The following is a 12,724-nucleotide window of genomic DNA, read 5'->3' as shown; positions in this document are numbered from 1 at the left end:
GTGCATCCAAATCTTTTTATAAGTTTTTGAAATATTGTCATTAAAATTAATATTAAAGATATCAGGGAAATTTTGTCAGTTCAATTAAGAACTTACTAATTAATTATAAAATTTCCTAAAGCAACTGAATTTTAATAACTACATATATTTATGCAATTAGTAACAACACTTTATAAAATACCTTAAAAGACATTGTTTTATCTATAAAGATGAGTGCTTTTATTTAGGGAGAAAAAATATCCGTAACTGTGGGCCGCAGCAATTTCTCATATTTCACAGTTCTTTATTTCTAACTGTGAAAGACACTTAAGAAGATCAGATTCACAGAATCTCAGAGATCCGGTCCCACTATCTTATATTACCCTAAGTGCACTAAGATAAACTGTGTCTTGCATACATGGCAGTGCTGGGGACTAAGTCCTTTACCCAGACTCTGTCTCAGTAGACAGACTACTGAGGATTCTGCTTCCTGATTGGGAGGGTGGAGGGAGAGTAGCAGTGGAGCCATGTTCACTCTTCAAGAAAACCATAATATGGTGCTTTAACTTGCAAAGAAAGCCTACTACTTTGAAAACTAGAAGACCCAAGTGCAGTGGCTTAGATGACCATCTATCTCTGTAGCTTCCTGGCTCTTGAGCAGTGTGGATTGATTGTACATCTCTGTCCTTTCTGCTCTGAATTTTCTCACTGAACAACCCAAGTGGTATCCACTCTGTACCCTTGGCCCTGAGACCTGAAATTTGAGGGAATATTGCATTCATTGTTTAGCTCAGTGTTTCTCAAACTTTGCGTGACGAGAAGCTATATTGAAATATCTGGAGACATTTGAAGACAATGAAGACCCCAATGATGGGGAGAGATTTATGTTTTCCCTCTCCGTAATTGAAATGCTTCTGTCCTCTGCTCAGCTACATTAAACATCCGTCTGTCTCCAAAGCCTTAAAAGCTTTATCATGTACAGATATATTGGGTTAGGCAACATGGTGAGCGCTTAGCATTCACAGATTAACATTCATGGTTTCACCAGTGGTGAATAACCTTGAAGAGTTTGAGTTGGATGTAATATAAGCTGGAAGCTACTGACCTCATTCTCCATAGCTTACTAAGATCTGTTGTCCTCTACTTGTCACAGTGTACACAGTAAAAATCATGAGGTGACACAAATCTTGTTTCCCTGTGAAAACATAATCCTCAAATGAGAGGGAATGGCTACTGCTGGAGGCAGCAATGGAAGAGACTGTGAAACAATGTAAGAAAGTTATGAGTCTTAGAATATAAACAGTTTCATAGGAAAATAATTTGTGTTTGTGATATTCATCAATGTGAATATTTACAAAGTCTTGAGAGGGCTCTCCCTTGAATTTAAAGAGTCTATTGTAAATCTAGGGTTTTTATGTAATCGTAATATTATACCACAAGCAAACAACTTATGAGACTGAAAATTTAAGAATCCAGACATAATCAGTTCAGTCACCAAGTCAGCAAAGACAAGTCACAAACATAAATGTTTTATGAGGAAACCACATAAAGATGGAATACCGACTCAGTCTCCATTCAGCCTTAGCTTGATCTTCACTCACCACAAGGTTTTGGAATCTTCTGTGTTAATACAGGTGAAACGAATGGATTTGGGGTGTTTTCCATCAAAGAGGCCTCTTGCACATTTTGACATATTTTTAGCTACATCTATAGACTCAAAACCATTTATAAATGAAAGAAAAATCCAGCATAAAATCCTGTTACAATGTGACTGGTTTATTTTCTTTGCTCCAGTGGTTACTGAGCGCCTTATCTGTTTTATGTACTACCAAAAAGAGCAACAGCTATCTTTAGATATAGAATGCATATGATTATATCAATGGTAAGTCTCAGTCCCAAAAGGTTCTGCAGACAATTACAACAGGCGGCAAAAAGTGGAGGAATTCTTTGGAGGACTGAGAACATTTCATTCCTCCTTGGAGTGCAGCCATAGCTGGCCAATATAAACCCTTCTGTGAAGCGGCACCCATCTGGCCTTTATAGACAGGCACTAAATTCCCTGTAAGCAGTGTCATCCATCTGGCTTTTATGAATGTATGATGTACTGGGTTCAACTTAAATGATAACATCTGTCTCTATAGATAAACCAAGGCCAAGCTATACAGATATATCTACAGATCACTGTGAATTACATAATAGGGCGATAGGGCTGATAAAGAGAATTGATAGGGCTGACAAAAACAATTGGCACTGTTGCTTTATGTCTCCCACCACCACCACCATCTATAGTTATTTCAATATCTTCCTTTAGCCTTCCCTAATGTTTCAGAAAATACATATTATTCAATGGCTGTGTGTGTGTTGTGTGTAAAGTAAACCTTTATGATTTTTTCACATGTTCAATGATGGCTCAACAGTTTCTATTTTGGGGGTTTTTGTTTGTTTGTTTGTTTGTTTGTTTTAGTCTTGCAATGAGATGAGGTTAACTTTCCAAAGTCTGTATTAATTTTCAGCAGTCTTCCTAGAAGTACATAATACTGAAGAACCTGCTTGGCATATGACAGTGAGGTTTCCTTTATCAACTTATATGCTATACACAGTGTCAAGAATCTAAATCTTTTCCATTTATATGCCTGAGTACTCAAGCAGCTTATCAAAGAACATGTTCATTTTAAGAGCAAGAAGCAATTAGGCATGTTTAGCATTCAAGACATTGAACAAAACAGAACAATTTAGAAATGATAATTTAAACACTTAAGAATGACTTCTTCTCATTTCAGTAGTTTAACTGCAGGACATCAGAGCTTTCACTGGATAAAATATGCAATGTTTGCTTTAGTAACCAAACCAAAGGTTTTGCGCTGACAGAACAACTGTGGTGTTATGTAAGATTAACCATTTGTTCGAGCACTGAGTCATGGTTTTGTGTCACCCTCTTGAATCAGTGTCAAAATAGACTCTATTAGGTAGCCTAGAGCTTTCCCACACAGAAGCACACTGACCTCAAGGTACTAAAATGAAGCATTAGTAATAACAACAAGCAGAAAATGCTGTCTGATGGACAACAGTCTAATGTACCCTGAGTCATCGCTCCAGACCTGGAACCAATGAGAGCTGCTTTGGATATACTGACATTAATGATATGTTGCCCTCACTGCTTTTCTTCTCCAGAGTGGAAAGAAAAAAAAGAAAACTTGTATGGTTGTTGCTGACAAAATTCTGCTCTTGACTTAAGGCAACACATACAATCACTTTTCAATACTTTCTAGAATCACTTATTTACCTCCCCCCAGCTATTTGTTTTACCAAAATGAGGGCCCTTTATCTAGGCTATGCTAGACTATTATATTCTGCTAGCTCTCTCAGAAGGATTTCTTGTAACTAAAATTGAGGAAGCAGAAGGATTTACTTCCTAAAGCTATTCTTTTGATTACCACTCAATTAGGGGTCGGGTCAACTATTTCTAATGTATAGAGAACAACAGAAAGTGGAAGAAGGGTGCTCCCCTTCCTCCTGTACAGTCACTGTCTGAAACAGTCATGTCATTGATTTCATATTCATTTAGGGAAAGCATTGTTCTGCTCCAACACTCTGGCGTCCTTTCAAACCACTGGTGAAAACAAAACAAAACAAAATAAAAAAAAAATACAAAAAAAAAAACACTGGTGAAATAGGCAGAGAATAATTATCCAAATACATTAAAAATGTCTAAACCACTCCAATAGTCTATAAATTTACTCCCAGGAGACAATAATACATGTCATACAAATTAAATACACAAACAAGCACAAACTCACATATACATACATACATAAGCCACAGCTAATTATATTTCAAATACAAAATTCTCATTTGGTACAAGTGAAAATATTTTCCAAGTTCAGACTAAATTGAAAAGGAAGATGATATAGTCTATTGCTTTCAGAGGCAAAAATAAATTAATTAATTAAAAGGGGGGGGCAGTTTCTCTTCTCAATCATCCCACAAATTTCTCTGTGACTTTTGGAAAGGGAAATAAAATTTCAGTAGAGTCTAACTCTGTAAAATCACAATATTCCTGGTAAATATGATACCATTTTTAAGACTTTAAAAAATGCCATGTAGATGAAATGGGTTTTAGTCACAAAGTACATAGTCAGATTAGCTATGGAAAAAGCTGTGAATTTGGATTTAGGGCCTGGGATTTTGGAACCTTAATTATTCAGCTAATGAGCTGTCTGACTTTAGGCAAGTAAGTTTACCCCTCAGCTTTTTATATTATATAATGGGAGGAATAATTATAATACATGATGGTTATGAAGATTAAATGCAGGAATGCATATGAATACACCAAGCATAATGGTGGGCACATAGCAAATACTTGGTAAATATTAGTTCCTTTTCCAAGTACTTGAAGTTTCACACCCTTTAGGTTGTACAGGCTTTAAAGTCTCTAAAAGCAATGGATAGAAGCCAGTCTGAACCCTAAAAATTTTAAATTGAAGCTGATTTTAAAATATCAAATTGAGAAGTGAAATTGTCCTTGATTTACTATTATAGAACAATAATTTAATTACTTATAGAGAAGGGGAAAAAGAAGCATTCATTTCAAACCTGGAGGATTTCAGCAAAGGTTCTTAGCATTTTGCATGTAATAACCCAAGAGAATGATGATCCTTTCAACTCAGTGGTGTGGCTCAAGGCAAGTCTTAACTCACAACAATGGAAGGCAGGTAGACGATTCTCCCCAAAGAAAGAACTGCCTCTATACTTTGATTTTTTTTTTAAGATTTTAATTGGGGAAGAGAACAGTGTTGGGGAACTGGGGGATATTGTGTTTATTCAGGACCCAACAGCACCAAGTCAAGTTGTTGTCCTTAAATTTTAGTTGTAGAGGGCACAGCTCAGCTCCAAGTCCAGTTGCCACTTTCAATCTAATTGCAGGGAGGGAGGGAGGGACAGCTCATCATCCAATGTGGGAATCAAACCTGCAACCTTGTTGTTAAGCGCATGCACTCTAACCATCTAACCTACTGAGCCATCCTGCTGCCCGTCGGCAGCTCACAGCTGCTCAGCTCAAGGTGCCATGTTCGATCTTAGCTGCAGGTGGGCATAGCCCACCATCCCATGTGGGAGTCAAGCCAGCAACCTTGATTGTTAAAAGCACGTGTTCTCACTAGCTGAGACATCTGGCTGCCTGTTGGCAGTTCAGTGGCAACTCAGCTCGGGCGCAGCTCACTGGCCCATGTGGGACTCGAACCAGCGACCCTGTTGCTCAGAGCTCACGCTCTAACCAACTGCGCCACCTGGCTGGCCCCGATACTTTGACTTTTTTATGTTAAATTCTGGTAGAAATGCTAGGCTGGTCCCAAACAAAAGAATCAAATTATTTCCCAAGTGACCTTTCACCAAATCAAGGTTATTTTTATATTAAGAAGGCCACAGGCAAATGATGACTTAGTATACCTAGCACTTTGAATGAGTTGACCAAAATAAACTGATGAGTTTATTTGGCTGGGCAAGTCCCACAATCTTTTTATTTTGAAAAAGGAAAGAATGATGTTGTTGATCAGCTTCCTGGGAAGTGGACTCTGAGAGGACTTAGATTTGCATGTGCAAAGTTTTGGGGGCAGTACTTTGAGCATGACCACCTGTGAGACAGTAAAATAAATAGAATGGGCAGGGAGAGAAGGCGGGCACCGCAGCACTGACCTCAGTGAATCTGTGGGGTGCTCTGGAGCTGCAAACGTTGACAGCAAAGTGTCAGAAATCGGGCAAAAGAGTCAGCCTTTATATCTTTCTCATCAACTACTTGATTCAGGCACCCCTGGGAAGGAGTGACTCACTTCTTAAGGAGTTGGGAACTCAGCTCTGCATGGGGATCTTCAACACCCCCAGAACCTGGGGGAATGAGAAATTCAGTCCCAGGAGGGACAGATGGGGGCAAGAGGCTGCTTCTGAGACTTCTCCTTGGCATTCCTCAGTATGGTTGCTCTTACCCACAGGCTTAGGCACCAATGCTTACTTTCTCCCACTACATACAGTTATATTTTCAGAGACTGGGGAAATAATCAGTGGGTGGATCTTTAGACCTCTTGAGCCAAACCTGGCTTAGAACTTTACTATTTCCCATAGGCTCTGGATCCAACATTCTTCAAAATATTTGGGAATTGCCTATCCTCAGTATATAGTTATTAAGTAAATTCCCATAGATTTCTTTGCAGAAATGCTGAGACAATTATTTCCGTATACACTTGTCATGATCTTGCTATGTCTTTCCTTCTGGGGATCTAGTCTCTCCAGTAGTGAGTGGGTTATGTATTGATAAACTGGCTCAGATCCAGAAAAAGGGTAAAAGACTTTGATATTTTATTGGGGAAGTTGCCTAGCCTACATATGATCTACTCTTGATTTATTTCAATTGTGTGGATTGAGGAAGATCTTTGCTGGCTTGCCATCCAGCTTGCACCTTCAGATGCCATGTTCTATTAACCATCTCCAGAGCTCTCTGCATCTCAGGTCACTCCAGCCTTGCTGCTCATTACAGTAAATGTGCCCAACTGAATTTTGACATCTAATAATGAGCCTGTATTATTTTAGGATCCTGTCATTCCTCCTGCTGTCAGGGAGCCCAGTTCTGTTAAGGCAACTCCTACCATCACCTCTGGCCTATGAAGCATCGCACCACAGAGCTTCTCTGCGATGTGGGTGCTTCTTGCCAAAGCATTTCTTACTGCTTTGATAAATGGAGTGTCCTCTGGGAATTTTCTTAGAACATAGTCATCAGGCAGGTTCTCCAGACTTACGTAGTGTATCTTCTTCCCTGAGCCTTTTGATCCCTTGATTACTGTCTGTCCTGCACTGTTAGGAGTCTGGCTCACTTAATGTGGGCCATGATTTTCCTCAATCTACTAAGAGTGATTTCCAACTATATGATAGCTTCAACTCCCTGGACGCTTTATCCTGGGAGGTTCTCCCATATTGATCAATTCTCCCTCGGGAGCCGTTATCCTTCTCTCTCTTTAGGCAATACAACACAGCTACATTTTAGAAAATTCAGGAGCAACCAAGAAACAGAGGATCATGTGCTATCAGAAAATTCCCCGAAGTTAGATGACTTTATACAAAATTGATTAGAATTCCTAAGGTAAAATAATATTGTGAGAAAAACATTCTGCGTTCAAACAATAAAATCATTTGTAAATCTAATACTATATCAAGGAAATGGACAAGATGGAGAAAAATACATTGGTTCATACTTTATTTTTCTGTGATTTTCCTATCTTCAGATATTTTTTTCTCTTCTTTTCATGCAGTAAGACAAGAGAGAGTATTTTGTACTACTACAGTTTGCAGACGGCCTAGCTAATATGTATAAGCTCTTGGCCGATGCCAGTCTGTAGATGCCTCTTAGGGCACAGCTTCTAACAGAATCTGCCTCAATAGAATCTAAAAAGGAAATGTGCAAAAGGTGATTCTCTGAGGTGAAAAGTAAGCATCTTCCTGAATTTCCCAGGCATAAAAAAGAAGAGGTAATATTCTTAGAGACAAATCTACCTTAACACTGCCTGAGATAGCCGTTCACAATTGCAATTATTCTAAAATGCCATCCTGAGAATTACACCATTTTTTTCCCTCTTAATGCCAGCTGCCCCTATTGCCCCAAAGCCCAGACGACCAGCGCTGTCTGTCTTTCCCATATGCTAGAGTTAGAATGTGACTATGGCGGCCGAGGGGTGGCGGGGAGGGGGTGGAGGAAGGTCAGTTTTCTAAAGGCCGACAATATCAAAAAGGAGCCCTTCTGAACTTGCTGAGTAAACCACATAGTTTCTCTGTGGGGAAAAACAAGTATGCTTAAGCAGCCTAAACCAACAGAACTGAATTATCCTCTTGAATACATATTTATTAACATATATCCAAAGTAAATTAGATTTCATTTGTCTCTTAGATCATCGAGAGGTCCTTTCTTTTCTTTTAAAACCTTGAGACAGATAAACACAACTGGAGCTGGGGGAATTCTGCTTATTTATCAGAGCAATTTTGAAATATTTGATAAGAACAATTTGTTTCTGTCATTTTATATATATATATATAACTTTATATATATTATATATGTAATTTTGCTTAGTATTTTGAGAAATTCAGTCTATATGCTTTTGAATCATTTTCACTTAATTAAAAAATGTTTTGTAAGATTTGTCATTCAAAAGCTTTAGAGGTAGTTCTTTTCTCTTTAAGCCCTTTATTACACACACACACACACACACACACACACACACACACACACACGAAACTGTGATTTGCCAAGTATAAACAAGCACAGACACCAAATGTCTCAACTAGAGTTGGAAACCTGACTCCATGAATTTAGAGTAAAATTTCACCCTTGGTGCATGTTAAAGATGTGCCTATCCCGGCTCCTGCCTGATCCCGCCAATGGCTTCTATAACACAATCGCTTTTTTTTTTATCACAGACCCTTTTCAGCTCCCAAGACTCTTCCATAAATGGCTCCAATGTGGCGCTTGGAGTTGCCACACTCTTTTTCCACAAAAATATCTCTTCTTCCATCAATCGTGGTGGAGAAAGGGAGGTTTGCACACTTTTTGAGCCTCTGTCTGTGAGGAAATGCCACCTGTGAGTGTATGGCACCTCCTGCCATATGCACCTTTTAGTCCTCATTCTTATTTGTCACAGATTCTAGTTATATTCCCCTCCCTCCCTTTGTTTTTTCTTATTCCCTTAGATTTTCTGACTTTTTCTGCTGTCTTCTAACATACTGCATTTTTAAGACTTAGGTCTTAGGAAAACTACTCAGGGCATGTGGTTTTGGGGCCCTAGATCTACAAAATGTTTGAAGAGGAGTTTCACAAAATTGACTGATGTAGAGTGTCACCTCAGCTCTGACTGGCAAGGCAAAGCGCTGAGGCCTCTAGATTTAGCCCCAAAGGCAGGTAACAATTTCTGTCTGAGATTGACTGAATCTTTTGAGAATTTTACTGAGAGCATATCATAAGCATTTCAGTTCAAACCACCATCAGCACTCACCTAGGTAACCCCAGAAGCCCCTTAACGGTGGGCCCAGGGCCACTCTTCGCTCACTCCATTCCTCATTTTATACAGTATTTAGGGCATGTTTTTCTGAATGTAAGTTTCACATCATTGCTCACTATTCCCTCGGAAAACTTATCAAGCCTTTGAATAGTTCTTGGAATAAAGACTAAAGTCCAGCCGCGTCTTGCACCCCCTTACTCTCCACACTCCACAGCAGCCCTTCTTTTTCTTCCTCAGCTCTCCATGTTCTCTCCCACTGTAGGGTCTCCACACTGTGACACCTCCGTTGAATGCAATAAACCCCCATCTCCCACCCTCACTGCCAAGGCTCTCTTCCACTCCCTACACAGTTACTCTTACTCATCCGTCAGCTCTCAACTCAGGCATTATTTCCTAAGAGGAACTTCAGTTCCTCTGTTAAATGGTCTTATTGTACAATAGTCTATTACTTCAGCATTCTTACCTCAGCTTTAGTTATACTTTCTTGTGATTTTAATCACCATTGCATCACCAGCATAGGGCCTGACACATAATATTCACTCAATAAGTAATTATTGAGTGAATAGAGAACCATTTATTACAACATGCCTTCAAATATCTTATTTTGCCACCTGCTGTTGTTATCTGCATCCTGAACTGTATATGGGACTATGGTTTCCGTAGACTTTGCAGTTAAACTTACAACTTGATGATGGTCTTAAATAGTAATAGATGTGAATGTTTTTCGCCTTTCTTCACTTGTGGCATTGATAAAATGTTCAGAAATTAAAAACTGTTGCCCTGTGAAAGGGCATGTGAAGAGGATGAAGTGACGAGCTGCAGACTGGGAAAAAATAATTATAAGCCACACATTGGACAAAAGATATATCTAGAATATAGAAAGAAGTCTCTCAAAATTCAACAGAAAAAAAAATCCAGTTAGAAAAGAGGCCAAAAACAAAAGGCATGAACAGACATTTCACTGAAGAGAGTTTACAGAAGCCAAATAAGCACAAGAAAAGAAGTTACTATCACTAGCCACTAATAAAATGCAAATTAATGCCACGGTGAGATATCACTACACACCTATGAGACTCGCTAAAATAAAATAGTTGACAAAAGCAAAGGCTGGCAACGGCGTGGAAAAATTGGAGAAATTGGAGAAATTGGAGAAGTGGAAAAAAATTGGAGAAATGGCCAGTGGCATGTAAGATAGTATAGCTACAGTTTGACAGTTTCTTTAAAAACAACATGCATCTACCCTACAACCCAGTAACTGCACTACTGGGGTTTTATCCCAGAGAAAAGTAAGTTATGTTCACAACAACAACAACCACAAAACTGCCCACAAATGTTCATAGAAGCCTTGGCATAGCCAAAACTAGAATCTGCCCAGATGTCCTTCAGTAAATGAATGGTTAATCAAATTGTCATACAGACGTACTGTGGAGTACTACTCAGAAAAGAAAAGGAGCACATTTTTGATTCACAACAATTTAGATGACTCTCCAGGGAATTATGCTGAGTGGATTAAAAAATAAGAAAACTCAGTCCCAAAGTTCTCATATTGTATCATTTCATGTATGTAACATTCTTGGAATGACAAGATTTTAGAAATGGAGGTTTGATTAGTGGTTGACAGAAGTTAGGGATGGGTCATGAGGAGGGAGGAAGAAGGTGCTGTGGCTATAAAAGGCCAACAAGAGTCAGCATCTTGACTGTGGTGATGGATATACAAGCCTACACAGGTGATAAGATTGTACAGAAGTTAACACACACACACACACACACACACACACACACACACATACATAATGCATGCACGCACACATATGAGGTTGGTGGACTATATCAATATCAATATCAGCATCCTGATTGTGATATTATATATCACCATTGGGATACAAGGGATCTCTGTATTATTTCATAAAACTTCATGTGAATCTACATTTATCTCAATAAAAATTTCAATTAAAAATTATATCCAGAGATTTTTATCATTTCATTGTTTTCATCAATAGATGAAAAAACTTTATAAATAGCATCTCGGTAGGCACTGGAGAGCCAGTGAACTCAAGGTAGGACACACCCCTAGATGTTATGGAGCATATATTTCTTATTCAAGAATGAAGAGGAAACCCGCTTTCAGAAGCTGATTCCATGCCTGGTAATTGGCACTTAAAGATATGTGGGGCTGCTGCTGCCTTCACACTCTCTGTAGCAGGTTTTATAGCCCGTGACTTCAAATGTAGAGAAAAGGAGTCCTAGGGATTACGGTGCAGACAGGCCAGGACTTCCAATGTCAAAGAAAATAGTAGCTGGAAGAACAAACCAATCAGAGGTGAGAATACTGAGAGTGGGTTGGGCCTTCATGGATGTGTTCAGGAGAGGAAACGGGAGGAGAGGGAGGAGAAAGTATTGATTTATACATGAGACTGGATTGTAAGGTAGATGTAAATTTCACTTACCTATATCTCCATTTCAAGGCAAAGCCTCATCCGCTGCAGCTGTGTGTGTATCTGTGTATGTGTGTGCATGTGGAAGTGAGTAATCTGTGTCTATTTTGGCCTTTCTAACTGTCTTAACATTTTCATAAAGTGGTTACAGCAGTTGACATTACAGTTCAGAGTTTTCTCCCCTCAATTAAAAGCTGGATATGGGGCTTAATTATACTACAGGGAATTTTAATAAGGTGTCACCAAAATTATCATGTGGTCTCATTAAGTTTACCACAAAACTTTGAATATCTGTGATAACACTTCTCATGGGCTAGATTCTAGACTAATGCTCAAGAAAATGCTGAGATTTTACCAGATATTATATCAGCAATGAAATAAGTAGCCACTCTTAATTATTGGGAAATGATTGATATTTTTACTTCCAGATGTAATTACATGAAGTGAAATTTGATGGTCTGTTCTTAACAGAGGCAAAAATTATTAATAATATAATAATAATGATAGTGCATGTCACACAGACCTGAAAGCAAGACAGAGACCATCCAAAATGATGCACAGAAAACATGCTAATTAGCAACTTGCTAATTATATCTCGCTGAAGGTTTTTCTCAAAGCTGCACCTTTTTTTTTTCCCCCCCCTCACAGAGCATCTGTAGCCCTGTGGTACAGACTGTCAAAATGAGGTTCAGGAAGTTTGCAATGGGCACACAATGATTATGATGTAGCATCCCAAATATTAAGTAATAATAATAGTAATAAAACACTAACGCAGTAGGGTGATCCGCACAGAGCCAGGACAGGATTTGATTTCTCAAGGGCGAAGTAAGAGCCAGATGGGAAAAATGCCCAACCCTTGAGAAAAAGACAATAATGAAAAGAGTGTGGTGTTATTACACTGAGAGAGGCTTTGCAAGTTGCACCATATATTCACGGCCAAAGAATCAGGTCACTTCAGGAAGGGCTCTGATGAACCTGAGAGAACGTAAGTAGGAAATGGATTTAATAACTGTTGACTGTAACCCTGGTGGATGCTTCAAGCTCTCTCTGTAATGAACCTCTCACATATCCAGTTGTACATCCTGTCCCAAGAAGCCAACAGTCCATTGCTTAACCTATAGCACATGTTGCATGAAAACCTGCTTTTGTTTTGGCCATGGAATCCCTGCCAATTTCCTTTAATTGACCTGGATGATAGGGCCGACCCTAGAAGAAGAATCTAAGCAGTCAGAAGGCCCATATTTCTCTTCAAAGATTATTCTCAATTCACAGAAATAG

This window comes from Hipposideros armiger, unplaced genomic scaffold (assembly GCF_001890085.2).
Source record: "Hipposideros armiger isolate ML-2016 unplaced genomic scaffold, ASM189008v1 scaffold_58, whole genome shotgun sequence".
Classification (NCBI taxonomy): Eukaryota; Metazoa; Chordata; class Mammalia; order Chiroptera; family Hipposideridae; genus Hipposideros; species Hipposideros armiger.
This window is presented reverse-complemented; position numbering follows the sequence as displayed.